The following is a 19431-nucleotide window of genomic DNA, read 5'->3' as shown; positions in this document are numbered from 1 at the left end:
GCCATCTTCATTTACAATGTAGGCAGTTGAAACGCTTTCCCTGAGTATTCGGTTGTCCCCGGTCTCCAGGTATACCTTTCCAGGGAATACACACAGCACTCTAGTGTGGATTTTGTACCGTCTGCCCTGTGAAGTTGACCACTCAACAGCTGAAAACGAATACTTAGCATTCTCAGCATTAACCTGCTTTGCTTCACAGTCTAGCTCTACGTGACTGTTTCTAACAGAAAAATTTCTAGAATATGTAAAGGCTCAGATACCGCACGAAAAAACGTGGTCATACTAACTTTGAAAACTACGTCTTTGCGTAATAAGACAAAGGAGGAAGCACATATGACGGAAGAACGTAACCTATGAACAAACATACTCAAGCGAAATTAATAATGAATAAATTTCGTCATCTGCAAACGCCTACTCCTGCCTGGAAAACGATGAACTGATATCCGGGCACGCGTTTTCCTGTTGGAACTCCACAGCAGGAAAGCGTAATTCATGACTAGGAGGAAACCTGACACTGGCGTAGATAGTAGGGGCTGTTCACAGTGCCTATTCTAGCTTATCACCAACCAAGTGACAAGTCAGCCTTTGCTGCTGGAACAGGTTCTAGTGAAGGTGTGGTAAGATAACTGAAAAAAGCTATATTCCCGAGAAATGCCCAGCATGCTGGGTGACCTGAGGGTTCCGGAAGGACTATTCCCGAAGGAAGATAAGGGAAGGGATTTCTGGGGCGCCTACAATAGACCACAATAGGGCGCCAACAATAGGAGGGTCACACCCGACTAGGTGCGGCCACTGCCTGCATCTCTGTGTCAAGTGGCGCCAAACAATAGCGTGGCTTATTTTCGTGCACGTGGTGCTACCGCTCCAAAACCGTCCCGCAGCGGTCAGAAACGGCAGTGTCGAGCTCAGTGGCTGGTGCCTGTGTTGAAGTGTGCATTGCAGCAGTGGAAAGCGTGGAGTCCAGATCGCGTTTTCTCTCCGTGATGGCTTCGGCGCAGACCAGCGACGAATACCCCGGGGTCGTCATCGACACGAATTCCCAGACGGAATACACCCTCGGCAACTTCCTCGGCAAGGTATGTCGCCTTATGACAATGGGTCCGGTACCTTCTACACCGCAGAACGTTCTGGTACCATTTTAGTATAGTCTAAATATAACAACACCCCGTGAAAGAAGCTAGAATATTAATTGCTGCTGTCGCTTTGTGCGTCGGGAAAAACGCAAATATGTTTTGAGTGCTCATATGCTGCGCGAGTGGTTAATGTACAGCTTTTGGCAAACGTAATCATGCCAATGAATTCAGCAGTGTAGAGCAGCAAGAATGGCTCCCCATAAGCTCTATATACATTGTGTTTCACTTAAGACTTCATTAAATTTTCAAGGTAGGCGTTTTGTGTTACAAAGGCGCTTTTTTCGGTGTAGAATTGTGTGCGGTGTAGTACTCCAGAATAGATCTAAGAGATGTGAACTAGAAGGCTGGTTGACCAAAACTCAATAGTATGTACGTTTTAACTACTGCTGTTAGGTTCTGTAATTATTGAGAGGCATGTAGCCCACCCTTGCCATTATCTATATGAGTTTTGGAATTTCCATAACGCGGTGACCTTCTGCGCTCTGGCCGAACGTGTTCTGGTTACATCCTGCCCAAACACGTATGTTTTCGAGAAGATTGCAGGAAAAGCAACCTCTCTACTGCACGTAACTCATTGAAATAGCCTAAATTTTTTCGGCCACAGCGCCGACGGTAACGGCATTTGAGCAATTTTAAGAACTGATACAGGTACTAGTTATGAAGGGCTACACTCCTCTCGATGACCTCAGAGCTTTGCGATATTAAATAAAAAGTTAACCATTCGTAATTAGTTAACCAGACTGCTGGTTAGGACTTCTTTGCAGTATTCGAGCGTAGTAGACTGCTTACTTATAATAAATTGCACATCTACAACAAAAAAAACAAATTAATTTTCACCCAACGTTTCGACACCGACTCGGCTCCTTCATCAGGGGTTACGGAGGACAGTAACTAGCGTCTTTAGGTATTGAGGGGAAGAAGAAGTCAATGGAACGAAATCTTTGATGAGAAAGGCGAGGGGGGGGGGGGGGGTTAAGGCTGTTAGTCACGTCGCACCGTGGGGAGGAGGTCAATGGCGACTTTTTTTCGTTGAGTTGAAGAGGGAAGTCCCTGCGCATGTACTGGGGGCAGGATTCCTTTTGTGCGATTAATGTTGTTCGGGGTGGTCAACACCGAAACACAACGACCACACAAAAGCAAACCTGTGCGACTTGACTAACGGCCTTAGCCCCCTCCCCCCCTTCCTCCCCTTCTCCCACGCCTTTCGCTTAAGAGGGCTCACCAGCTACGAGGCAAATTAGATTAGAACTTTTTCTGTCGATAGATGGCAGCGCTTAAGTACCCCAAAACAGAGGGAACTTCTACTTCCTCTCCAAGTGTGTAAATTCTACCGCTACACGAAAGTGTTAGCTTTTCCGCGAACAAAAAGTTGGGCCGACAACTTTCTGTATATATCCTGGCAAAGCTGGTAGACAGAAGCGCAACTAAATAACCCCTCTCAAGGGGTGGTGGTCAGAAAATGGACGTTTATCCAGTAACCCACCTCTGAGTTGCCACAAGGAAAAGAACGTCGTCCGGTTTAGGTGGCCCTAAGCTGGCTGGCATCTTTTCTGCGAAAATTCATACACAATAGTGGGGTGCTGTATACAGCCTGTAGTTAGAACCAGTGTTGGTTTCGCCTAGCCAGAACAGATAAGTGTGAGTCATCTTTTGACACAACTTGGGAACACCTCCACTTCGGCTGGCTATTCAGTATACCGCGTATTCCTCCGTCGCCACACGCTATGCAAACCTGGTGACCGTGTACGAGTGTGGACGCTGATTCGACGACGAATTTTCATTCAAGCATCCGGCCGATGCTTTTTTGAGAGAAGTAATGTCGCGAAACTGTTGTACTATTCGTTTGTTCGAGTTCAAAACCGTTATCATCGTTATCTGGAAGGATTCAAGCCAGGCGAAACTATTTCGACATTATCCTGGACTGTTGTAGTTGATTTTAGCGCGTTATTTTGAGGGTCCCCCTGCGATGACCAACGAGCACGTTTGTTGCCATCGGCGTCTCCTAATTCAGTTTCTTTATGGACGATACTCACTTCAGTAAATAAATTACTGCTTAAATACTTCGTTTCAATGTCTCTCCTTCACTGCTTATAATTTCAGAGCGGAAAAATATAAAGTTTGGTAAAAGGGTGAGATGTGTGATTTTCAAAGCCACTGCGATAGTCGTGTTGCTATTCTTGGTGACTTTGAACGCAAATTTCGACATTGCACAAGCGACTTCCAACTGCTCTGGACAAAGTTGCTATTAGTGGCTTATTTTTAAAAATAATAAAAATAGGAATTTTATAGAAGAAAACATGGGCGCCGACCGCGCCAAACGCGTGTGCTCTTTCTCTACATGAAAACGGCAGCACACTTGATTTCTCATGACGTCACGGGTTTGAAATCGAAAATTCCATACCTACTATGGTTTCTGGGAAAGTCTCATTATGCGCCCTGCTTTTCTTTGTTTTTATTATATTTTATAATTTTATGTATTTTATATTTTATATATGTATTTATATGGCGCCCCTTCCGAGCGTTTTCATGAATGAAATCTGCGACTTTTGGAAGCGCAGTGCAGGAGGTGCGACTAGGTGTGGCGCATATCGAGGCGTCTCTAATTGGGAGAAGAAAGATGGTTGGGGAAAGCTTGACACATGCGAAACCGGGTCCGAAGCAAAACTAGATGATCTTGCCAGCCACGCCATGAACGGTTGACATCCCGTTATTTACACTACGGGGATGGCTATTCTGAGTAGGGGGCTCGGAAACCCGTGAGCTCCTTTCTGCAGACAAGGTGTACCGAAGCTTACAGTCGACAGTACCTGATCTGTTAACGTGAACCTTTGGGCTGAGATATGCATGGTCGGGAGGAGAATTAGAGCGAAAAGACCGACACTCGACTAAAGATTCATTAGAAAACCGATGTTTCGATGCCGATCCGAGACATTCTGGTTTCACTAGCTTGGAGCCACAGGCCAACGTTGGCTTTGACCGGTTCTCATGACGTCGCAGTTGCAGTGCAGCAGAGGCTGAGCAGGAAAACGAAGGAGGCGGTCATTTCTCCGTTTGATGGGGGCTGTTGCACTGCCATAGATAGTTGCCCGCGAATATAGCCTGAAATCTCAGGTGATTGGCAAGCGCCTCTGTGAAAAGAGGTTAATGGCTAAGTCATGACAGTTTGCGCCATTAGCCCTATTTACATGAACACGAGGGCGTCGGGTCGATTCAGGGGTCGGGTTCAGCATGGTCAATCCGACTCAACTAGTGCGAGTTTAATGCATTCGGTTTTAGTGATTCGAGACCGGTTCAACTGTAGCGACACCAAGCTTCGAGTAAGCAGTAGCAGCTTCCAGAATTGAGGCACGCCATCGTGGTATCGGGGGCGTGACGGTGCACATGAAAAGCAAGCTCGCATTCATCTGCCCCCCCCCCCCCCCCCCCACTAACCCTACTTTTCGACTCGACTGCGTTTACAATCACATCGGGTAAGGGTCGAGTTGAGTCAACGTGCCCCTTCTTTCGGAGTTGTCTGGACTGTACGCGTCCACTCTCGAATCGGCGCGCGTTCACATATATTATTATTATTATTATTATTATTATTATTATTATTATTATTATTATTATTATTATTATTATTATTATTATTATTATTATTCACATGAACCCAGTTCCGGTTTTCGGCCCGATAACCAAACAACCAGGCCGTGTTGGGTTCATGTAAGCACCGCTATAGGCTCTATGGCCTCCTATGAGGAATATTTCCAGCAGCAATCTTGACTTATATCACCACCTGGGTTACTGTGCCCCTGCCCTGGGAGAGTAACAATGCTGTTCTCCCACACTGTCCTGAATAGGGAGCCACCTTCCTGTGTTTTGGCACTAAGAATGCCTTATTGTGTGGCTGCTGGGAGAAGATAGGGGGGCGCTTTTGGGTGTGGCCTTTAATCCCACTGCGTTTCTTTACAAGCTCTAGCGAAAAAGAAAAACAGAAATCCTTTCCGAATGCAGCCCTAACAAGAAAATGGAAAGAAAGAGCTCAAGTGCGTCCAAGTTCACAGTAAAAACCTGCGCGCATGAACACAAACAACCAAAGGGTTAGTGGTAGAGTGTAGTAGCGACAAAATATTCTAACTCCGGATGGAGCCACGTTCATTGATAAATTTGGCGAGAATTTCATATATGCGCAGAAAATACATACACAACTTAAAAAGCCTGTAAAACGCAAACACTACTGCCGGTATGGTTGAAAATTCGGCTTGACAATCAAGAAAGAAAAAGGCAGGAAATGTTGTGAACGAAATTGTGACATCTGGTTTAGTTTTTTCTCGAGATGACATGAAAAAACGACACATCTACAGGTGCAATATTTATTAATATTTACCTCTGATTTGTAAAAAAAATTAAACTTAAAAATAATATCTGTCCGCCACAGTTGCTCTATCCACTAAAGAACAAAACGCTGCCACAGACCTCATGAAAATCGAGCCATTTTAAGATACGCTAGAGCTTCTGAAATTTCCCATGTATTTCCCAAGGACACTGCCACTGGTGAGCCCAATTAAAGACGCTAGCTACTGCCCTCAGCCACCCGTGATGAAGGAGCCGAGTCGGCCCCGAAACGTTGGGTTAAAATTAAAATTTTTTTGGAGATGTGCAGTTTATTATAATTTTTCAAACCCCACCACACAGGCAAATCTGAAAAAATGTTTAGTTTTCAGAGCGCTTACAGTGTTGTGACTGTAAAAGCGGTCCTCTAGCTCAAGAAGCATATTTTTAAAAATTGTGTACTGCGTGAGGTCAAACACCCCTGTCGTGCAGCCCTTAGGCTTACCTTTCGAGACGTTTTAGACTTGGGCGGTACCGTAATGTCTCCACTTTACAGCTGAGAATCAAATCTTGTTGTTTGATTCCTTTTGGTGAAGGTGGCTCTAGTATTGGTCATAATACGGTGGCTTTCTCGGTGGGAGTCCTGACTACGGGCGGCTTTAATCAACGGAATTCGTTAGTGCGACTCTTAAATCAAACAATCATAAAACAGTTGGAAAAGGCATCTTTATGCAAAGCAGCGTTTTCTACTAAGAGACCGGTTCACCTGAACACCGCCGTGAGGCAAGGGAGTAAAAGAAGATAGAGGTGCTTTAGTGTACAGCACCGGAATAATTTCGACCATTTGGGACCCGTATTGGTTAGAGGATAGATTCGCCTCATTCTGAATCTTGCTATTCTTAAACGCAAAGAGGTCAAGGATTCTCAACAGAGGGTGAACAGTTCCTTCAGGCGAAGGCCGAAAGTCGTTCTGCACAAGTGGCCAACCTATATATAATCCTGCCTGGGGTGTACATGTTGCGGGAAAGAGGGCGAAGTGGCGTTGTGTTCGCCGCTGGAGCAACTCCTGTGAGGGAAATACGCTGCTTCTTCCTCGAGTTGTACTTGAGTTTAGTGTCTCCAAATCGCCTATACAGGAACACTACAAAACAGTGGAGTGGAGAGCCGCCTCTTAAGGGCTGTTGTGTGCGCACGCAGGAGCCTTTACTCTCTACTCGGCCTTCCTCCCTCCTCGATTGTTAAGATCGGTTGTCCCAAACGAGGAAGATTGCCCTGGCATCTCGGTGGACACCTCAAAGGCGCAATGATGGAAGGCAGGAGTGAAGGAAGGAAAAGATAGAGGTGCCATATGCGAGTGCTTCGGAAATTTTCACCACCAAAATAATGATTTTCATCCACGTGGGGATCTTAACCAGGCACTGACGTCGATCAGCACACGTTTGCGTTTCGCATCGATTGAAACGCGGCTGCCGCAGGCGGACTCGAACCCGCGTACCCCGGCTCAGGAGCAGGGAGCTATAACTAAAGAGCCAGCGTGGCGAGTTTCTCGTTTGGGGGGCGGACGCATGGTAGCACGTCATGTCGACCGGACGACTACGATTGTGCAAAACAGGGGGAATTCGGTTACTGACAAGGTGTTTTTGTGAAAAGTTGTCATTTGAAAGTCATATTACTTACTTTATTAGTTAATGCGATTATCCCGTTTACTGACGTCCCCTACTACAGATGCCTTACTGTGCCAATAAAAGGCATCTTAATACCTCACAAAGCCTATTGCGAACGACTACTGGATAATTGCGCTAAAGCACAAAATTCTTGCACTTTTCTTGCGAATTTGTAAGGACTGCCTCCATATTCCTGTCTGCTGTGCTTTGTGAACTGAATCATACCTTTGGAACATACCTGCATGTATTCGTCACAGATGTCTTGAATTTGATGCTGTGCTCTATTTTTAGCACTTAGGCAATAAGTCGATTTCGCCCTCGAGTGAAGGGATCCACTGTTTGAGTGTTTCAGTCACACAGTGCGACAGCATTCGTCCCTCATTTGGATGTCCATGAAACATGGCTGGCATTACTTTTTCAGGGAGGAAATGCGCGCTGCTACGAGTTTGTGGACAAAAAGGCGAACGTGGTATACGCAGGCAAAATCGTTTCCAAGAGTCATCTTCAATCGGACGTCAACCGGCAATATGTGAGTACCTACATCGCTTGACTTCCTTCTTTTCAGTTTATTTCAAGGAATATTCCTTATTGGACACTGAGGAGAAAAAAATGATTTTTTCGATTTTAGAGCGAGAGATCTCCTCGGGGTACAACTTGCGGTTTCGATATGGATGAGGCGATTACCTTTAATGCCTCAAGAGGTCACACCGAACTTAATTGCGCGGTGGTATGTTCCAAGCTATTTAGTATGACCACGTGATCATATGCCCACTGGGTACCTGCCCCCGACATTTCATTTGAGATACAGGAGAGCATGCTTAAAAGAGCTTTCGCTCGTTTAACAAGCTTCAAGCCACATTGAACCCCGGCCATTTCTTCTGGCGAAGCCGCCGCAGCAAGGCGGGCAGATGCACCGGATGATATGAAAACGAAAGTAACGAAGGAATTGCTGCGGCATAGGATTCGCGCGCAAGTTCAAAATGAGTGGCGCCCTCTACCGAATCCCAAAGAAAACATGTATGATCACGGATTGGCTATTTTCTCCCCGTCCTCCTCCCACAGTGTTCCCCTGTCCAAGCTTACGACAAAATGGCGAGACGTCAGAGCCAGCCGGTTCCAAGCGTTTCGTATATTTCGGCCCTGTGGCCATTTTCTATTCTGATACGTTATCCACGTTCGATTTCGAATCCACTTAGTCCGCTCCAATTGGTCACAGTTTTCCAGTCATGCAAGTGCGGCTTTCAGGCTTCAGTGGAAAGCTACCAAACCATTGGATGTGATACGCTGAGGTCCAGTCCCATGTGAGCCAATGGTGACGTCGATTCCCGGAGACGCTTCAAAAACGCGCCAGCTTAACAGAACAAGTGCGAAGTTCTCTAGATTGGAAATGGATTGTGGATACTTATAGAATATAGCTCAGACGGTAACGTATCGAGACAGGCAAAGTTCAATCTCTCCTTCTCCTTTAAATGCTACCATAAATTTCACTGCAACTCTTTGTCAGCAGAAAAGGGTCACAAGCAGGGGGCAAAATTTACACCCGGTTGTTACAGCGCAAATAGGAACACAGGCGCATATGTCAAGTTTGATCTCTAGTGACCGATTGCCTTTGCCATGAGCATATCTTTTGTCATTTCAGTGTATGTCTTTATTAATGGCAAGTACCAGCATCTTAGTCCGCCGCTTTGCCTTCTTTTCTTTACGTTTCGCACAACCTTTTGCGAGATTAACAATTAATTTGTTGTCTACAGCTTGAACAGGAAATCATCATCCACCGAACCCTGTGCCACAAGCACGTCGTTCGCTTCCACGGCCACTTTGAGGATGCCAAGAACGTCTACATCATCTTGGAGCTGTGCACAAGACAGGTGTGTTAACATTCCTTCTTTCGGTGGTATATATTTCCACTTATTTTCCTTGCATTGATTAGAAAATGTGGATAATGTCATCAATGTTTGTTTTCATTTCTTTTAATGGTGCTTAACGTCCCAAAACAACTGAGGCTGCGAGAGACGCTGTAGTGGAATAATTTTTGAATAATTAAGGCCACCATGGGTTCTTTAACGTTCACTGACTTCGCACAATACACGAGCCTCTTGCATTGGCACCTCCATAGAAATGTGACCGCCGCGGAGACTTTTGCGTAAGAGGCGTTTTCTCTCTTAAGCAACTGACGGTATTTCGCTTATTTAGTTTTGAAGGCCCGATGAGAGGATATTTAAGGTTTTCAGTGCTCCAAACTGCTTCTATGACTGAAATTAGGTGGCTGGAATATGTATTTGGTTGTTTATTTGTTCCGGTAATTTTTGCGACAAAGGCCACATTGTGCTCTTGAATCATAATTTAGGACGCAGCCAAGAAATGAAAGCTGCCTACTTTGTTTCGATAACTGACATTTAATATTGCGGTGTGGGCACTGTATTTTGTACAAAGAAAAGCAATTACTTCAATCAAGCTTACTCCAGACTGGGGGGATTTGAACAAGTGTGCTAGAGTCGTCATGCCCCAGTCTAAAACCTGGAGGCTTACGATTTCGTTGTCATGTTCATAAGCGTGTCTGACCTTCAAAGTTCTTTCCCATTCTTACTTAGCGCATTTTTTCCCCGCAGTCTCTGGAGGAGGTGCGCCGGTGGCGCAGGATCCTGTCGGAATTCGAGGTGCGGTACTTAATGCGCCAGCTGCTCCGCGCCTGCGAGTACCTGGTGCAGCAGCACGTAATCCACCGAGACCTGAAGCTCGGAAACCTGCTCCTCACCACAGGCTCTCAACTCAAGATGGCCGACTTTGGACTTGGCACCCGCGTCCACTACGAGGGGCAACTCAAGAGGTCCATCTGCGGCACCACCAACTACATGGCCCCCGAGATGCTTACCCAGAAGGGCTACAGCTACTCAGCGGACATCTGGGCCGTTGGGTGCATCATGTGAGTCTCACGCGATAATTGCGCAGAACTGTTTGCAACTGTTTACAAGTTAATGCTTACGAAGACAGCTCGACTGACATCGTACAGGTGCATCCGTGCGTAAATGTATAAGAGGGGGCGTTTAAATTCAGAAATGTGAATATAAAGACTGGCAAATCCTTGCCTTGCTTTTCTGCATGCTAACCAAGGTAATGTTCAACAGTCTAGCAAGGGTACAACGGTTCACAATTAGCAGCGAGTGCCTGAAAGTTGTGACGGAATACGTCTACTTAGGGCAGGTAGTGACAGCTTATCCGGATCATGAGAGGGCGATAACTAGAAGGATAAGAATGGCGTGGAGGGCATATGGCTAGTTCTCGCAGATCATGAGTGGCAGTTTACCAATTTCCCTCAAAAGAACTTACCGGTATCCACCTACGGGGCAGAAACGTGGAGGCTAACGAAAAGAGTTCAGCTTAAGTTAAGGACAACACAGCGAGCCATGGAAAGAAAAAATGATAGGTGTAACGTTAAGAGACCGGAAGCGGGCAGAGTGGGTGAGGGAACAAACGCGGGTTAATGGCATCCTAGTCAAAACGAAGAGAAAGAAATGGGCTTGGGCAGGGCATGTAATGCGAAGGCAAAATAACCGCTCGTCCTTAAAGGTAACGGGGGCAGAAGGTTATGTGGGCGGATGAGATTAAGAAGTTTGCAGGCAAAGAGTAGATGCAACTGGCAAAGGACAGGGTTAATTAGAGAGACATGGGAGAGGCCTTTGGCCTGCAGTGGGTGTAGTAATGTTGATGATGATGATGATAAAATTCTTGCCTCTCTTGCATTGTGGTGACAATAACGAGGAAAGAAATTGTGGCCGTGGCATTATTATTCCAAACGTGCCAAGCAAATCGAGACGGAGTTGGCTGTGGTGACGGGTTGTGTTCAAACTTCGTAGCTGTGCTCTAGTCGGGTTATGTCATGTCAAATTTTACGAATGAACTAGGCGCTATATACAAATGGCAAATGGTTGATTTAGTTATAGCAAATTACAGGCGCCAAAATTTTCTGTATTACTACTAGTCAAGTATCCCGCAGAGTTGATTTGATCTTGTTCATTCCAGTATGTTGGCATGCGCACGTTTATCGGGACAAAGCACTTGCGTATATATGTGATAGATATCAAGTCCCTTACTTTTTTTATGTTTTTCAACCTTCGTAGTGCTTCAATTTTCGGTTGCGAGAAAACCTAGGAATCAGTAAATTGGGCGCTCATTATCCTAGTGGCGTAAAGCAGCGCAGACTGGACGAGACAAAGATTTAAAAAGTCGTCAGATGCGCTTCATCCTTCTTTCGTATCTTATCCAGTTTAGGCTGTTTTTCAGAACTAACAGGTTACGTCACTAGCCCAAACTATTGTTTGCAACTCTCATTGCCACAAACTTGGCCGGCAGTCGTCTGCAAAGTCCTTGCGCTGACACGCCTGTTATGTTGGGATTCGCAGACACCGGCCGCCAGACGGCAAGTGGCGTTAAATCATTTGTCGAGAAAGTACGGTTGAAAACGTGTTGACATGATTATAAGGTACGGATCCGCGTATACGTATCTTCCAGGAAGGAAATAACGATTGCTATAGAGAAAATATTATCCATAAAATTGTTATAAGCTTCCTCTTCATGTTAAAATTATCAGATCATCCACTTGACGTTCAAAACCTGGCACTTACGTGCATATCGAGCGTCGTTTGGCCGCACATACGTTACCATTTCGTGGCTCTTGGCCGGTAGGGGAGTCGTAGCATGGCTGTGCCCGCACTCCTTCAAGCTGTGTCGTGTTGCGATATTGGCCGCAGCAGAGTGTGGGGACACTGACAGGCCGCAAGCTATTTTCCGCAGGTACAAGCTCCTGGTGGGACGTCCCCCTTTCAGTTCGCCGTCTAGGGCTACGACCATGGCCAGAGTCTTGAGGAACGAATTCGAGATCCCCTCGACTGTCTCCCCCGAAGCGAGCGCCTTCATCCGATGGATTCTCCAACCGGAGCCCGCTAGGCGGCCGAGCATCGAGGCCATCATGCACCACGAGTTCGTGACGAAACGTAAGCTTCATCTTGCATCTCTGTCCGTGTGCTGTGTGCTGTGCTGCTTCAATCATGGTTCGTTTTTTGTACTGCCTCAATCATGGCTTATGGTTCGGCAGTCAATTTGATATATATACGATAGTCGAGGTAATTCAGACGTCAGCGCCAATTGTTCCTGCAGTAGGCTACGGAAAGCCAACTGGAACATTGTAGTGTTGTCACGGAAATGGTACGCAGCCGAAAGAACTTTATCCCCGAGAACGACTCGAACCCGCACCGGCGGTAAGAAAACAGCTTCGTTCCCCGATGCCTCAGAAAATTCAGCCACCGAAATTACCTTTTCACGCTGCGTGCATGTCCACGATTTGTTCTTTTTTTCCATATCAGGTCTCATTCAGTCGCCAGGTGCGCTCAAGTAGTTGAAACCGAAACTAAATAGCGTGACTGACGTGCTCGGCTTCCCGAGGGTTGCTTAGGAGCTCGCAATCTCTTTATCGCGACAGCTTTAAGGGTCCTGTTCGGAGGAAACGCAGTGTACTATAGTTGGTGTCCGCCGATTCTCATGATTCTGCTTAGTGCGACAATCCCTGGAGTCAGTGGCAGATGAAAGATGATAGTCCTGTCCCTACAGCTCCAGGGTCCGGAATAGTCGCCTCTGCATTGTGGCGCCGCTCCGTGCATTGTCTCACAAGCAGGGTGGTGAGAATGGACCGACGCCTCGGGTGGGAAGAAGGTCCGTTGACGGGAAAAACCGCTTTTATGTTGTCTTGTATGCCACAATAGCAGGTCCAGACGGATCGATCAAGTACCAGATAGGGCAGTGGGTGAAGGTGGAGAATCGGTTGATACCATCGGCAGGAATGTTCCATTTGCCATTTCGTTCTTGAGTTGTATTCGATTATACCATATCTGCTGAATCAGCGCCAATGAGTAGCTTTTATATGGGCACACGTTTAATGAGTAAACTGAATTCTTCCCCGGCTTTCTTGTTTCTGTGTACGTGCGGATGTTTGTGCGTGCTTTTGCCTCGGCCACCTGAGACTACGTCTGAGCGTAACTCTGCGCACCGATCACTCTTTACTCTTATGGAAGCAAATTCGCAAGAACACGAAAATATTTTACGTACTGCACCAATTCCTGCCAAAAAGAAACATTGTGTCTTCCTACACGCCGTTGCTAGAGCGACAAATTTCTCTTTTCGTGCGTAAGCACTTATCCGACGAGTACCAACCCCGAGCAAAACAGCCCGTTGCCTTGTCTATTCCCAGCTGGCCTAGCGCGAGCGCTCCGTCTCTCGGCACTGGCTGCTCATCGTCGTCTTCCATGTAGCACGAAATGTGGTTTCGGACTGATTCGATGTATTTACCATTATCTGTAGCTTTTCCTTTTGCTTTATCAGAGCGAGGTTTCTCGCTATAAAATACTGTTGATGTGAAAATTTCTCACATGATAAGAGAATTTGTTGCAGGCTGATACAGGAATTTTTATTCACTGAAAAAATTTTTATGGCTTTGACTCATAAGAACAAAATCTTCGATATCAAATTTGTGTCGTTCTTCTATGTCCGTGATATAATTCACATTGGGAAGAGCTGTTGTGCATATTAAAGGCACATAGAGCGATCAATGCCAGCAAGGACACAACGCATACCTGTAACCGTGGAAATCGAGAAAGTGAAATGGGTTCTGTGTGCATGGCCACATGAAAAAACAATTTCTGCATGGGGCAACATTCAGTGTGTATTATACTGAACGTGAGTGCAGCCGGCCTGTGTACACTTGTTACGGTTCGTGAGATGCACAGCGCCGTTACTGGTATCCCGTGATGTAGGCTTTGTAGAGTTATCAGCATGGATTCTTGTTACATGCGGATTTTAAAGGGTTTAGAATGGGGCCAGCTGAGCTGCATATCAGAAAGCTCTCCGTCGAATCTACTGCAACTATAGTTATACATCGATAATAGATTTAAGGCTAGGGTACGACTTCTTAATCACTTGACACGGTGGAATGCAACTCTCATTGTTCCGAACCACCAGCTCATGGACTGCGTGGAAGAATGTTCTACAAGTGCATACATTTCCGAGACTTTTATTTGTTTTTTGGGCTGGCAAGTATTTTCGTTCACATTTTCGAGGTTTGCTTTTCTGACTACGAATAGTAAAGTGCGGCTCCCAACAGGTCCGCGCCCTCTTCTCTCCAGAAGTGCTAATAACACAACGCCTACTTTAAGGCACTTATCCATCTCCACAGGCCCTGAATGTGTTTCGCCCTCTCCTTCCAGGGCTCCTTCCACCAAACCTGCCTGCCTCACATGGAGGCACTCGGCACCGCCCAGGACTCAACCGACCGGAAACACGCGTCGGAGAAAAACGAAGGTTGAGCTGAAGTGAACAGCGTCTCCGATTCAAAAGTCCCATATAGAAACGGCGTCGCTTATTCAGTGCCTCAGCAGCGTCACATTTTTGTTTTTCTGCTTTTGCTACTGGTATTGTGACCTTTGTTTTATTTGCACAATGCAAGATTTGTGAAGCTTTTATATTCTTTCAAGCGCTAAAAAATCTTTCTTGGTGTTGAAATGCACTGTTAATTCTTTGCCATTGGAGCACATGTACAGATGATATTTTTGACAATGCCTCTGTCTTTACTGCCAAGGCTGCGATTGGGCTCGAACGGTAGACTGCACAGAATCAGTTCGGATCTGTGATACGGTTGTAAGGCGATTTTAACTTTCGTACAACGAGCTTTTTAATAAATATTTGTAGTCTATTTCGTGTATCCGTTTGCAATTACTGCAGCTGCTGGATGAAGACCCTTTATCGTCTGCTAGAGCAAAATAAAAAATGATGGTAGGAGGCAGACCTTTGAAGCACACAAACAGCGGAATTTCGATTCGAAAGATTGTTATCCCATGCGGCCACTCAGTGGAGGTTATCAGATGGTAGCACCAATTATGACCAGTACAGCCAGGTTCTGATGGTGCTGAATGAAATTTGTTTATTTTTGTTTTCAGTTAGTTTTTAATCCAGCAGACCCCTTTATTAGGCCCTATAGCAGGCGGGCATGACCAATTTGTACACTCAGTCCCAAGCTACATCGAGAGAAGAAGTGTAAAACGCAACCACACGGCGGCAAGAAAAAATAAATGCTGACAGCAGAGTTAAAAATAAGAAATAGTGAGTGCATGGTTAAGAGAGGAAAAAATATACGCAAAGACTCAGTGGACGGAAAACTATAAGGTGGTTAGTAAAAATATCAACAACATAAACTTATTTATTGTTTGTAGAGATTTATTTCTATTTTGCTAGGAAGTTTTCACGTGACCAACATTCCTTCATGGCCAACATTCCTTTTTAAATAAAATGAATAATATGCTCCAGTTTTTGTTATACTCCTTCATTGCTAACACCTCATCTGGGTGCGTTTATGTTTAGCAGTCTAATCTTCCACACTTAGATTTACAAATGAGTATGCAGGAGGTAGCAGAAATCGCCCTATTTTACTAGAATCTAACAATAAAAGGTTTTCGGAAATAGAAGCTCAGCTTTAGTCAGGGCAGATTGCGTAGTCGAATTTATTTTTAGCAGCTGTGAATCACAGTTCGCGAAGCGGTGGCCTTGGGGCAGAGTGTCCGCCTCTCATTCGGGAGGTGCTGCGTTGCATCCCCTCTGCCTTCGTGTATCTAAGGGTTTTCTAATGGGCAAAAGATTTCTCCCGGCCTGGTCCTCGCCTTTTCTGGCTGAAATACTTGGGAAAAGGATCTTCGACCGAAGAGTTGTACTGAGGGACCAGAGATTCGTTTCGCCGTCAAGCAAGGCTAAATTCGCCTCGTGCAGTAAAAGCCCACTTGTGGCCCTTTCTTGCTGTGGCCTTTTCAGTAAAGCGAACGTCACACCATTAACGTGTGGGGTTGAACTGCGCACCAAGGGCTCTGGTCACTGATCAGGATCAAGGGTACGCTGACTTGCGTTTCCTGCGAAGTTATTACTCAAGAAGAGTGCTGTAAGGACGTATAGTTGGAACGTCATTATAAGAACAATAAATAACTGCGCGAAAAGGACGGGATAAGCGAGAAGAAGCACAAGGGACGAGAGTGCAGACTAACAACAGGTTTATTCCACCAACACATCCTTCCTTCAATAACAAAGCGCATGCACACCAACACACAAAAAGCAAAAAGCGTAATCACCTCGTCACCCCGAGAAATTCCAACTCCTTGCGGTACAAGTGGAGGGGCGCTCCACTAACACATTTATCAGGCCCTTGTCTCGTGATTTCCAAGAATTTGGCAATTTCGCGTCCTTTCCTTTTTTCCAGCGTCCGATAACCTTAGTCCTGCCGAAAAGCGGAGTGCATTCTTGGCCATCATGCTTGCAGCTCTTACAATGCTTAGGCAGATGCTGGCCCCATGATTCAACTAAGGGATGCGAATCATGGAGTAATGTAAAGTTCATACTACGGCCCGTTTGCCCGACATACTCTTTACCGGAGGTCAGCGGAATCCGATAGATTATATTCGATCTACAGTGCACAAGCTTGTTCCTGTGGTTTGTGCTCAAAGCGACCTTCTTTTCTTTCTGGTTGGTCCGTTCCATAATCGGTGCTTCATATTTCAGCAGGACAGATGTCCTCTCCTTACATGGGGGTGTAACAACGTTTTAAATTACGTCTTGCCAGGCCAAGAGAGTGTCTTAAACAGAACGACATTTCTAACACAATCGATATAAAAGACCAGCTCCGCAGGAAGGAAACCGGGAGCGTGGAGAGGATAGCGTGCGTGGCCAAGAAAGGCTGTGCGTCCAGCTGGGACAGGTGACTTGGTATGACTAAAACCCCAAAATAAACTTTTCTAGGGACTTAAGGTACGACTCGCTGCGTTGAACTGAAAAACTTAGATAAGGGATTAGTAGGCATGGGGGGGGGGGGACCAAATAGCGAAAAAAAGAGAAGAAAATAGTCCGCCAACACTGCCTCAGTGGTCGACTTAACAGAGTTTGTTAAGAGAGCTTCAAGTCCTTACATCGGTGTGCACTGGAAATGTGGACAAGACCAAATCCTTATTTATGGTGGGAACATCTTTTGAGATACACCTTGCTGACGCCCGCTAAATTTGAGTGTTGCCATTTTTGGTGTTTTTTATTCATTTATTTATTACAGAGACCAGCAGCACCCGAAGGCATTATTTCAGGGTGGGAAACAATAAATTCTGTCGTTTGGCTAAAGTACCACAGGATAAATAAAATACAATAGCACAGCTAATAATGATTGACGAAATGCATGCACTGAAGGAGGACAACCGCGCTCCACAAATGCAATGACACTAATGAAATCAAAGACACGGGCAAGAGAACTGCGCGCCAGTCACACATCAGATAAGAATGCACAGAACTGATTTGTGCAGCACTCAGTGACGCCGGCTGGCAGCATGTTCAACGCATTAATCTTCCGTGGAAAGAGCGAGGTTTTGTAAATATATGTAATATATTTATTCTCTGGTATCTTACACTGATGGTCAAGTCGTCTAGAAATTAAGTTAGTTTGAAGCAAGTACCGGTCTTTGTCAATGCTCAGCTTTACAAAATAGATGCGAGGCATGATTTGCAAGCTCAAATATTTCCCTACGGTTAGCTAAAGATCCCCAACCAAAGTGGTTTTTAAAAGACGCAACACTAGTTGAGAAGCTGTAAATATTGGGCACAAACCACGCAGCGTTATTCTGGATGCGCTCGATCCTGCCAGATAAGTAAGCAAACAGGGGGTCCCATACAGGGCAGGCATATTCAAGAATTGATCGTAAGTGAAATACAGGATATGTTTGAAATTAGACTGCACTTTATTGAGACTGCGCCATTTTGGCACCCAACCCGGTAAGCTTCATGGGGCGATTGTCGGAGAGCTGGCAGTATGACCACGCAAGAAGAGTTGGAGAGACTGTTTTCGAGCTCTGTTTGCCACTCGTTGGCCAATAAGTTCACTGAGTGTACTCATTGAACTCATGAACCAACGGGTGGCAAACAAATTGAATAAACATTCTCATAAATGAAGGAATCGGTGCGCTCACCAACGGGCGTCAAGGATCCCGTCAATGATGAACGCTTTGCCCAGACGAAGTCGAGTCCTCTTGTGGGAACGTTGGCAAGCACCCTGAAGTTTTGCCCTCCTTTGTTCAGTTTCGCATTGCATATGCAGGATGCAACGTGGATGGTAAAAACAGGATCACATATACTTCAGTTTCATGTTGTGGTTAGTGACTTTTTATTAATATCATAACAATGTAAGGAAAAGATGTTGCTAGCCGCGGCATCTGCCATTGAAAAACTGAAGCACCTGAGTCGCGGCTGGCGGGTATAAGCGACAGGGAGAAGACGTGAGTGTGGACAATAAGTTAGAGCGTTGGTGAGTGCGTCGATCCCTTCATTTATTGAAATATTCATTCAATTTCTTTTTCTCTTCAGTGATGAAATTAAGTTTAACTTGTGCCCTACTTCTCTTTGTTCCACTTCTCAGGAAAACATCTTCGGCATTCCTTTCCACCCTCTCCCCTCTCTGTCATGCTTAGGGCGCATTCACACTTGTCAAAAAATTCGGCAAGCGAAACGAATTCCCTCGCCGGGAAAACTAGGACCTGTTCTCATCTGTTGACGCCCGGGCGAGGCGGAACCGCCGCGCCGCTGCTGTTTCTCGCTTTTCCACACACTTCCCGGCCACCACGTCACCACTCGCGGCGTACACAGATATGTTTAGAAAAGAGCATAAATCGATGCTGTCTGTGCACCATAACCGTATGCACGCTTGCGTACGTAAACGCAGGCACATTCCCATTTTTATTTCAGCGTATGCAACAAGACTCGCAACCAAACGCCCAGCCTAGTGGCGCCATCTGCTTGTCGGGACGGGAACTAGTACTGTCAACAAAACCTGCGCTCCTCTTAGGCCTAGTAGCGGCAGAATCGCCGCTCAAAATAAAAAAAATAAAGCAAATTTATCGCTTATACTTTTGCCTACAGGTGAGATGAGACGAAGCGATGTACCAGTGTCTGATTTATGGCCAGTGAACGCGATGAACAGGGCAGCAACAACGACGAATTCATTCCGACGCGAGGGGTCCTGCGTCGAAGGACGCCGCCATGTTTTTCGCCGCGGCGGCGAACGCGAAAAATTTGGTTCCAGTCCGATCGCCCTCTCCGCGCCGCTTTCCGCCTCGCTCGGCGTCAAAAGCGGCCGAAATCGCTTCGCCCGCCGAATTTTTGGACAAGTGTGAACGGGCCCTTAAAGACCGATCTGTCCAGGACCGAATACTGCCAGCGGAAAAAAAGCCGCCGAATCTCGTCAGACAATAGAAAGGCGAGCACCC

The sequence above is a fragment of the Amblyomma americanum genome, chromosome 11 (assembly GCF_052857255.1).
Source record: "Amblyomma americanum isolate KBUSLIRL-KWMA chromosome 11, ASM5285725v1, whole genome shotgun sequence".
In the NCBI taxonomy this organism is placed as follows: Eukaryota; Metazoa; Arthropoda; class Arachnida; order Ixodida; family Ixodidae; genus Amblyomma; species Amblyomma americanum.
Note: the sequence above shows the minus strand (reverse complement) of the source record.